This window comes from Euprymna scolopes, chromosome 28, assembly GCF_053919585.1.
Source record: "Euprymna scolopes isolate OS-2025 chromosome 28, ASM5391958v1, whole genome shotgun sequence".
Classification (NCBI taxonomy): Eukaryota; Metazoa; Mollusca; class Cephalopoda; order Sepiida; family Sepiolidae; genus Euprymna; species Euprymna scolopes.
The window spans coordinates 36,676,261-36,685,452 of NC_136509.1; the positions used below are offsets into that span (position 1 = coordinate 36,676,261).

General features: G+C 36.0%; 1 non-coding gene across 1 annotated transcript; it reads right to left on the reverse strand.

The window, feature by feature from the left end:
• Positions 1 to 1,450: 1,450 nt before the first annotated feature.
• Positions 1,451 to 1,523, reverse strand: Trnar-ccu (transfer RNA arginine (anticodon CCU)). The gene has a single exon. It is a non-coding gene; the product is annotated as a tRNA-Arg (tRNA).
• Positions 1,524 to 9,192: the final 7,669 nt, after the last annotated feature.

The window sequence follows — 9,192 nt, forward strand, 5'->3', positions numbered from 1 at the left end:
CTCCATATTTTCAAACTCTATCTCTTCTGAAACTAAAAGTTGCAGAGGTTTAAATGATTCAATCTTTTATGGACCGTTCTTTTATAGTTCTTTTATAGTTCTGTAGCCGGTCAAAATAGTTTTTAAAGGGGTCAAAATAGTTTTTAAAGGGGTCAAAATAGTTTTTAAAGGGGTCAAAATGGGTCAAGATTGAAAAAAAAATCGTTATACATTTTGTACATTCATCTTAATTTATTTTTAATTTTTAATTTTTTATCACGTTGGTACACTGGTAACGTCACCAGTATTGAATGCTACAGTCTCGTTTTCGATTCGAGCTGATGGCGAACGAGTACTTTTTTTTTTTACTTTTATTGCTGTCATATTTGGTCTGGTGCATCTGCTGCTAGTCTCTCGCTCCTTGACAAGGTTCAAAAGAGAGTCGCAAATCTGATAGGCTCTGAACTGGCATCTAAGCTTCAGCCTCTGTCCCATCGACGAAACGTTGCATCCCTCTGTCTGTTCTACAAGTATTATAATGGTGAATGATCTGACGAACTGCAAGCACTTGTGCCCCCACGACGTGAACACTCTCGACAGACCCGACAGGCTGCAAAATCCCACCCCACACTGTAGAGATCCCTAGATGTAAAAGATCTTTGTACTCCAGTAGTTTCTTCCCCAGAACCGCTAGACTTTGGAATTCCATTCCAGGTCCCTGCTTCCCCAACTGTATTGACGTGCAAAAGTTCAAGTGCAACGTGAACCAACATCTTGCTGCCCAAATCCCTACATAGTACCCCAGTAGTTGTTGCCCCTGTTAGTAGCCCCCTACACCATAGTGGCAATGTGCCTTGTATGGGGTGAAAATGTAATTTAAAAAAAAATCACAACTTTATAATAATATATACAAAATCTGGCCGAATAAAAATATCATATTTAAGCATATTTTACGCAAAGCGGCGCTAGGGGCTTCAAATGATTGGATTTTTTACGGGTAGTTTTTTTATGGGTCTTTGCCAGTTAAAATAATTTTAAGGGGGCAAAAATTGAAAAAAAATCGTTTCACATTTTGTACACTTCTCTTAATTAATTTTTAATTATAGATCAGTTCATATGTATGGTACGTTGGTAGAGTGGTAACGTCACCAGCTTTGAATGCTACAGTTTCAGTTTCGATTCTAGCTGATGGCACCGAAATACTTTTATTTTAACTTTTTGAAATCAAGACTCTATATACGAAATCTGAGCAAATTAAAATATCATATATAATCCTATTTTACGACTTGGCAAACTACCCCCTCCCTGTTAGAAAGATATCGAGGAAACGAATACCAACAAAGATCATCACAGATGATGCTCAACGAACAACAAATATTTTCTTTTGTCTCATTTCGCATTTCATAATTTCTCTTCTATCTTTTCTAGACCCAAGCAGTTATCTTTCTTTGATATTTCTTGTAAAAAGAAACACCCCCGACGGGAGTCGAACCCGCAATCCCCGGCTTAGGAGGCCGGTGCCTTATCCATTGGGCCACGGAGGCTCATGAAAAGTCGGATACAAAAAGTTATATATATAGCGTGTAAGTTTAACGCTGTTTCGTAACAGTCTGTAATTATTAGTATACTCTTACTGTAATTATTCAGTATATACGTCACAGTAATGACTGAAGGGAAAAGCACAAATAGAAATGTCCTTCTCTTGTCGTGTTCAGTCATAGAATTATACATCGCTTTTCCTGCTTCATATATCTTCAAGATTGCCATTTTCGACGATTACAGTGTACTTATACGACACAAAATCAGTTGATTCTACAATTTCACTCCAATATTAAAAAACAAGGCTCATAAAAAATAAAATAGCACAATACTAACGCGTTAAGTTAAAACACATATATTACGCCGAAAATTACGCAGATTCGTCCAGTACCTTTCTTAAATAACAACGAACTTGATAAGCGAACGGTTATATAGCTCAGAGGCCATTTTTAGCTTTTATTAAAGTGGTTTTCTTCAAGATCAGCAACTCTACTTGATCTTTTGTAATAAAAAATATTTTTTATATAACGAGGTTTTACATCTTAAAAATGTGTGAGGGATTTTCAAGTGTTTTTTTTTTTTAATTTTTAATTTTTTTTTTTTTTCGCCCAACCACCAGGTCAGCATGAAACATTTTAAAAACGTTTGTCAACACAGGGAAAGCCACCTTAATAAAGGACAAAAATGGCCTCCGAGCTATTTAACTGCCAAAATAGAAAAAAAAACAGTCAGGTGGATGCCAATCTTAAATTAAAGCAAAGAAAAAAATCAACAAATTTACCTCCTTTTTTTTAGAAATGGCTTTCTAAATTAGAACGGAAAGTTATGTTTCACAAAAAAAAAAAAAAAAAAAAAAAACAGATAAATATTGTCTGGATTTGCGTAAATTTTGGTGTACGGTCTTTTTTACACTAACAAGTAAGTACGCAATAAAAGTTTTGGGCAATTTTATTTAAACATTTGAGTTAATCTGGGGAAACTACGAAAAGATCTCATCATTTAAATTAGGGCCCGGCGCGAACACTGTACATTTATATCCATCTGGACTCGTTTTTCCTTTTCTTTGCTCGTATGATAATCGAACTGCCTGCCTGTAGAACACTGTTCCACTGGCATGCCTCCCGGCCGACTACAACATGGTAGCCTTCAAGGGCAATGTAAACAACTTCTTAAATCCCTTAAATAATCAAAATTCTACCCGATCTACGCCATAAACAATTACGACGCTGGATCCTTACATTCATTATCCCTTATCCTCGAGTGACCTTTAGGACTTGATAACTGTCGATATCCTTGTAAAAAAAAAGATAGCAGCCATCTGAAACAAAATAAAGACTAAATAGCTAACAATTTGGGAGGAACGGGTTTTGTATATAGACACAAATCTTCTTAAATTAATATAAAAATGAATTGTATATCAAATATATTAAGCAACGTTGGACGTAGACAGTACGAAATGGGTGACCATTTGAAAGACTAGATGCTATATGTAATAACAAGTTTTCCCCCAATTTATGTACACCGCAATCGTATACTAAACCAGGTACGTTAATCAACATTTAGCCTGGCCAGTACTAAATGGTTCACCATTTGCGAAGACCAGGTGCTATCTTCTATACTCTTATAAATTTGGATTTTTTGTGTATTCATATTCATATTAAAACCCCTTTTTTCTATTTATTTAAAAAGAAAATACAATTTTCTTATACATGGGTCGTGGAATTGTATTTATCTGCAAAAGATCTAGCTGATTTCCGTATTCTTTTGGACTTTATTTTAATTATTCATCATTAGTTTTGGTTTTCGGTTTTCTCATGAGATGATCATCTTTAGTTAACTATTTTATTAGCTATTAACTATGACGTCTGATTATATTTATGCAGATAATCTACATAATTTATATTTGCATAATATTTGCGTAAAAAGGTTATAGTAAATAGAAACCTCTGACTAAATATATTTATGTATGCATAAATATATATATATATATATATATATATATATATATATATGTTTAAAAATTTTGCCTACCAAACTCCTCTATCAGTTTTTTGTCTACAGACACGGAACTTCATGTATAGGATATTCGAACCCATGCGAAACTTTATATTTGAGTTTTAGCCGAGGAAAATCGGGGTAAAATTGTTAAAATTAAAAAAATGAAATTTGGCAGCTGATGGTTGAGTGACGGCATTACGAATATGCACGCATAACGTAATAGTTATTCGTCCATGTATTAATTTTTAGCTTTCCATAAAACATGTATTCATAGCTCATGCATGAACGTCAAAGGAATTCGTAAATCGTAAGCTAAATGTTTTAATTTCGATCCTCAGTGGTGTCGCAAGAGTCATTTTTTTTAACTGTTTAAAACCATTACTATATACTAGCTCCAATATAATAATACGAATCTGCATTAAAAAAAATTAATATTAAAGCGTATTTTATGATGAGCGGCCTGCTAATAATAAGAGCACTTGTTTAATTGGGAAATGACGGTGGCCAAGTGGTTAACAACACGTACTGAGGGTCTGTGTGTTCCAAGTTCAGATTCAGTGTGTTCCACAAAAAAAAAAAATACTTTCACTTAGGAAGTTGGAAATCTTCTAGTTGTCCCTCTTCTAAGTGCACGTCTTTCTAGGAAGAATCATGATTATGAAAATATCGGGGAAACCAATACCAGCAATATAATCTTCATATCACTATGATGATAATGACATGTTTAATTCAGAAAAAAATGTAAAGTTTTTCAATAGTTGCTTCTTACACATTTATAAGAAAAAAATACAGTATATACAAAAACTATGTAGAGTTTCACCACAAAAGACCTGAAGAATATACAATTCTGTGTCTAAATATTCTGTATCTATTTGATTCCAAAGAACAGGGCCCGTGTGAACCCCATGTGTTTCTATGTAATTTTGAACACCTAGTCTACGAAGGGTTAAATTCTATTTTCGTAGGTCTGTCAGGTTAAGGTGTAAAATAGAATTTTCGTTAGTCTGTAACGCTTAAGTTTTCAATAGTTTTGTCTGCTTCGCTGGGTCATGGATGTGACCTTAAAAAATATCCGATGGTGAGGTCCGAGCTTGCGGGCTTTGGGTAGTGTGGAGCCACCCTTTAATTGGCATTGCTCCCAGGTCCACTCTGAACCAGAGTGGTAGTACCTGTTGAGGTCCTAACTATGGGTTAAATAGAGACCGACTTGAAAAAAAAACATGTTCTATTAAAAAAAATCTTCAAAATCAATGGATTCGGCATTAAACAACCTTAAAAGGGTTGATATGCCGTAAACTAACCAACCAACCAACCAACCAACCAACCGGCTTTGCTGAATTTAAATTTACTTTGTTTGTAACACTTAATGAAGAAATAGTCTTTTGGTCGAGCTGCCATGTTTAAATGTCAAATAGCATTTTCCTTTATCTGCCATGCTGAATTTTTGAAGGTACATATTTGTTGCCTTCTTCCGATTTATTTAGGAATTGCATTTTGGTTTGCTACGTTTGTTTTAGAAATAGAGTTTTCACTTGTTTGTGAGGTTTAGTTTAAAATAGTATTCCCATCGTAAAATGCTTATATTGAAAGGACACATCTTAAGGATATGTTTAATTACTTACGGCCATCTCTTCAAGATCTCTTCTTTCTCTTTCGAGCACGGCAAAAATGAAGCAAGACATCTAATGTTTTATTGGTTATTCGAGCCCGATTCCATTAAAGCTAACATCCATCCGTCCTTCTTCACGAGGAACGAATTTCCTGCAACATGTCATGCCATCTGGTGGCTGTAAACTTAACCACGAACATGAACCGATCGGGTCTCCAACCCGATCGGTTCGTGTTCGCTGTAACCCCCACCCCGGTCACCTGGCCGGCAGAGCGCCTGACGGAGTGAAAGATACTAACGGCGCCGACAAACTACGATCAACATTTGCACAAGAACAATTAAAGACGACGACGACGATGATGACAACGATGATGATGATGATGATGATGATGATGATGATGATGATGATGACGACGATGATGATAGTGATTATGACAATGCTGCTGCTGCTGCTGCTGCTGATGATGATGATGATTGTATGGAGAAAGTCATTCAAGTTCCCTTGAAAATCATTAATCGCCATAGTCAGCGGCCCGGAATTATTATTTATCACCATCACCATAAGTCTTCCCTCTTTTCCACTGATGAATGTGTTGATACTAATCACCTGGTGTTATGTAGTAGTTCGAACACAAGTGTCGATCTATCTATTTATCTATCTAACGACTGGAGAGATGGGTGGGTGATGAATGTGAAGAAGGTTGAAAGATTGTCAAAATATGGTAAATCATATTGTAGACGAGTTTACCGGAAGAGCTGGTCAGCTGACCGGATCTACATGTATGTTACGTAGATCAGGTTAGCTGGAGATCATTGGGAGTTTGAGTTTGGATATTGAGCCGAGCGGACGGTTTAACAGGTCGTCCCCTCTTCACTGGGGAAGGGGCAGCTGACGTGTGTGAAATTAGAGACCTAGAAGTAACCCCTCAAGCAAAGACATTCACTTCCCATTCTTCTGCTATCGACATCTGGAAAGTGAATAAAAACTATATAAAACCAATCATCGTATTGGAGTCAATGTGTTTCGTCTGAACAGATTTCAGCCTCCCCTTCAAGAACGAGATGAATTCTAGGTGGACACGATCAATGACGCATGAAGTTAAGGTATGTCCAAAATACATGTATTACACACACACACACATACACATACACACACACAGCGCATATGAACAATTAGATATTAATATATATATATATAGACAGCAACAACAATTCTAGGGTTCAAATAGCGAAGAAGCAACGACAGACATTTAGCGACACGCATACATGGCAGGATGAACCCTTCGTCCCAAGTATTCAACATCACAATCTACTATTAGTATTACGTAATATGGCCTTTACACGCCATAAAATTTTTCGAAATATTTGGGATACTTCATTACAAGATTATTACAAATATTAACTGGAATTTCATTCCACTCTTCTTGGCAGATTCGTTTAAGTTCTGTCAGATTCCTATTTTGTACCATCCACTTTAACGTTTTTGCACAGATTTTCAATTCGTTTGAGGTCAGATAATTCACTTGGCCATCCTCATACCCCTTTTTCATTCTCCCGAAACTATGTAGTTGTCTCTTGTTGGAATATCCAATCAATATGTTCAAATCTTCTGTAGACTTTGAAAGATTATCGTCAAGTATAATCCGATATATTTGAGAATACATTTTTCCTTCTATGATGCTGTTCAAACGTAGATTCTTGTTTCTCGAGATGACATACACTATTTCGAGGAAATAATTAACTTTTCAGTATGTCTGATTATAATATGTTATCCCCCAAACTTTAACGTTTCTCCAAATGTTCCTGGGAAAATTTCAGACAATTCTTTACACGAATTGGCTTTAATATATTATCAACATTTAGCATTATATAACATACCCCTTTTATATGCACGTAATGTAACGCTGGGGCGCCGCTTTGTAGATTTTTGAAAGAAATTTCGTTCATAGACGTTCGGTCTAGTTTTATATACACAGAAAATAAATAGTCAATTTATTTAGTGGTTTTAGTTAGATAAGGTTGTTGAATGGAATGTATTTCAATTCAATTCATCCCAGAAAATAGTTTGCCCAGCTTAGAATTAATTATCAAATGCCAGTCATCTCAAACAACGTGACGAACTTTCATATTCTTCTGTACAATGTTGTTGTATCTCTGCTTTTCTTAAAAAAATGATGACACAGTGGCGTCTGAAAATATAACAATATATCTTTATTGTTGGTGACGTTGATGGATGGACGTTTGCTAGGAGGGAAATGCACGTACAGCAAATCGACAGAATGGTTCTTCCCGGGTTCAGATCGTCAACCAACTGGGAGTTGCTATTATATAATCAAAGCCCCCACCTCGTTAGAACAGCATTTTTAGTGGGGCCACATCCAAAGGGCGTTTTCTTCGGAGATGGTCGTTTCAGTAAATTAATCTGACTTTGGTTGGATTTGATTACACCTGTATATACCATAGGCCGGAAATGACTTTTCAAACAACCACCATTTTGCTTATCTTTTTGACAATAGACCATGTGTGTTGTTTCTTTTCATGCAGGTCCCTGGTATCAATTTTTTTTTTTTTTTTTTTTTTTTTTGTATATTCGATAATTATTTTATGTTGTTTTGTGTTTATCGTTGCCAGGTGCAACTCTTGTCAAAATGATTTCCCGGGACACAAGGCTTGGGTTTATTAAATACGCAAGCCTTGTGTCCCGGATGTCACGTTCATAATTTTTATTCGAATGACCTTTTGGTACATTCGATAACTATTTTATGTTGTTATTGTTTGCTTATAGTCGCCAGGTGCATCTCTTATACGAATGATATCTTGGGACACACGATATGGATATTTAAAGTTACTTGCTTTTGATTGGAAAACAAAAGCAATCTTTTTTTGCGAAAAGAAACAAAAAAAAACGGCATAGTTGAAAACAAAAACCCCCAAAAATAAAGCAAAACAAACTAAATACACTAGCAAACAACGCCGACTACGTTTATAGTAGGTGCTCGACTGAGCTCCAATCTACGATCCCTTCTTGAAAAACATTTCCAACAAATACTCATCTACCTACAACAGCAGTCAAATACTTTCCTTACTCTCTATCCATCTCTAGAGCTAAACGAGAGTTCGCTGAACAGAGTTTCTTTCCTAGAATTGTCCGTCTGTGAACATAATACCGTATGGTTGTTTTCCAGCTGACTAAAGAACAGCCATCCTCAAATCTAATGTAAATAAGTTCCTGCTGAGCTGTCCTCTTAAATAATCCAGCTCTACCCAAGTTCCACCATTACTGATCATATTGTCTCCCCATCTACCTAAAGGGGCCTACGGGCCTTGATAAGTGATGACCTCCCTCAATTAAAAAAGGACTAAGCTGCTTTCCTTTAACAATTACAAGAAACATTTTCAATTATCGATTGACCTGGATAATTACTAGGGCTATGTCAACATCATATTCTTTTCATTGGTTTGACTCTTGAGTGTGTATGCGTTGATACCTTTTATGCTTTTATGTAGAGTGATGTGGTTCTCGGTTGATTAACTGTGTCTAACTGTGTCGGATATATACTCGAGAGTCAACACAATGAAAAGAATATGCTGTTGTCATAGCCGTAATAATAACACCTTAACATGCACAGGCAACGTGACTTAGAACAAAGAAAGAGTACGTGAGGGAAGTTAGCATTTTTTTAGAAGAACTCCAAGTAGAAATATATAAAAGGAATGCCAAGTAGAATTTATGCATGTATTAGTTAACAATTTTCATATAAAAACCGTAAGCATAACAGTGTACAGCTCTTAATATACACATATCCAAAGTAAGCGCAGAACTGTAGAAAGCGACCTTCGGTCTGCAGTGGAATCGGACCGTAAATCGATGGTTGGCCTTCGGACCAAGATCAAAGTATAGTATCTGTTCTGATACTACACTTTTTTATTCCCTGTTAGTAAAGGAGAAATCCTTCACGACCGGGACAATTTTTATTTTGTTCCTTTTCTCCACATTAAAAAAACGAACCTCGTGTCTATCTCTGCCCTCGTGGACAGGCAAAGTAAACAGGAACATTTAATGTTAA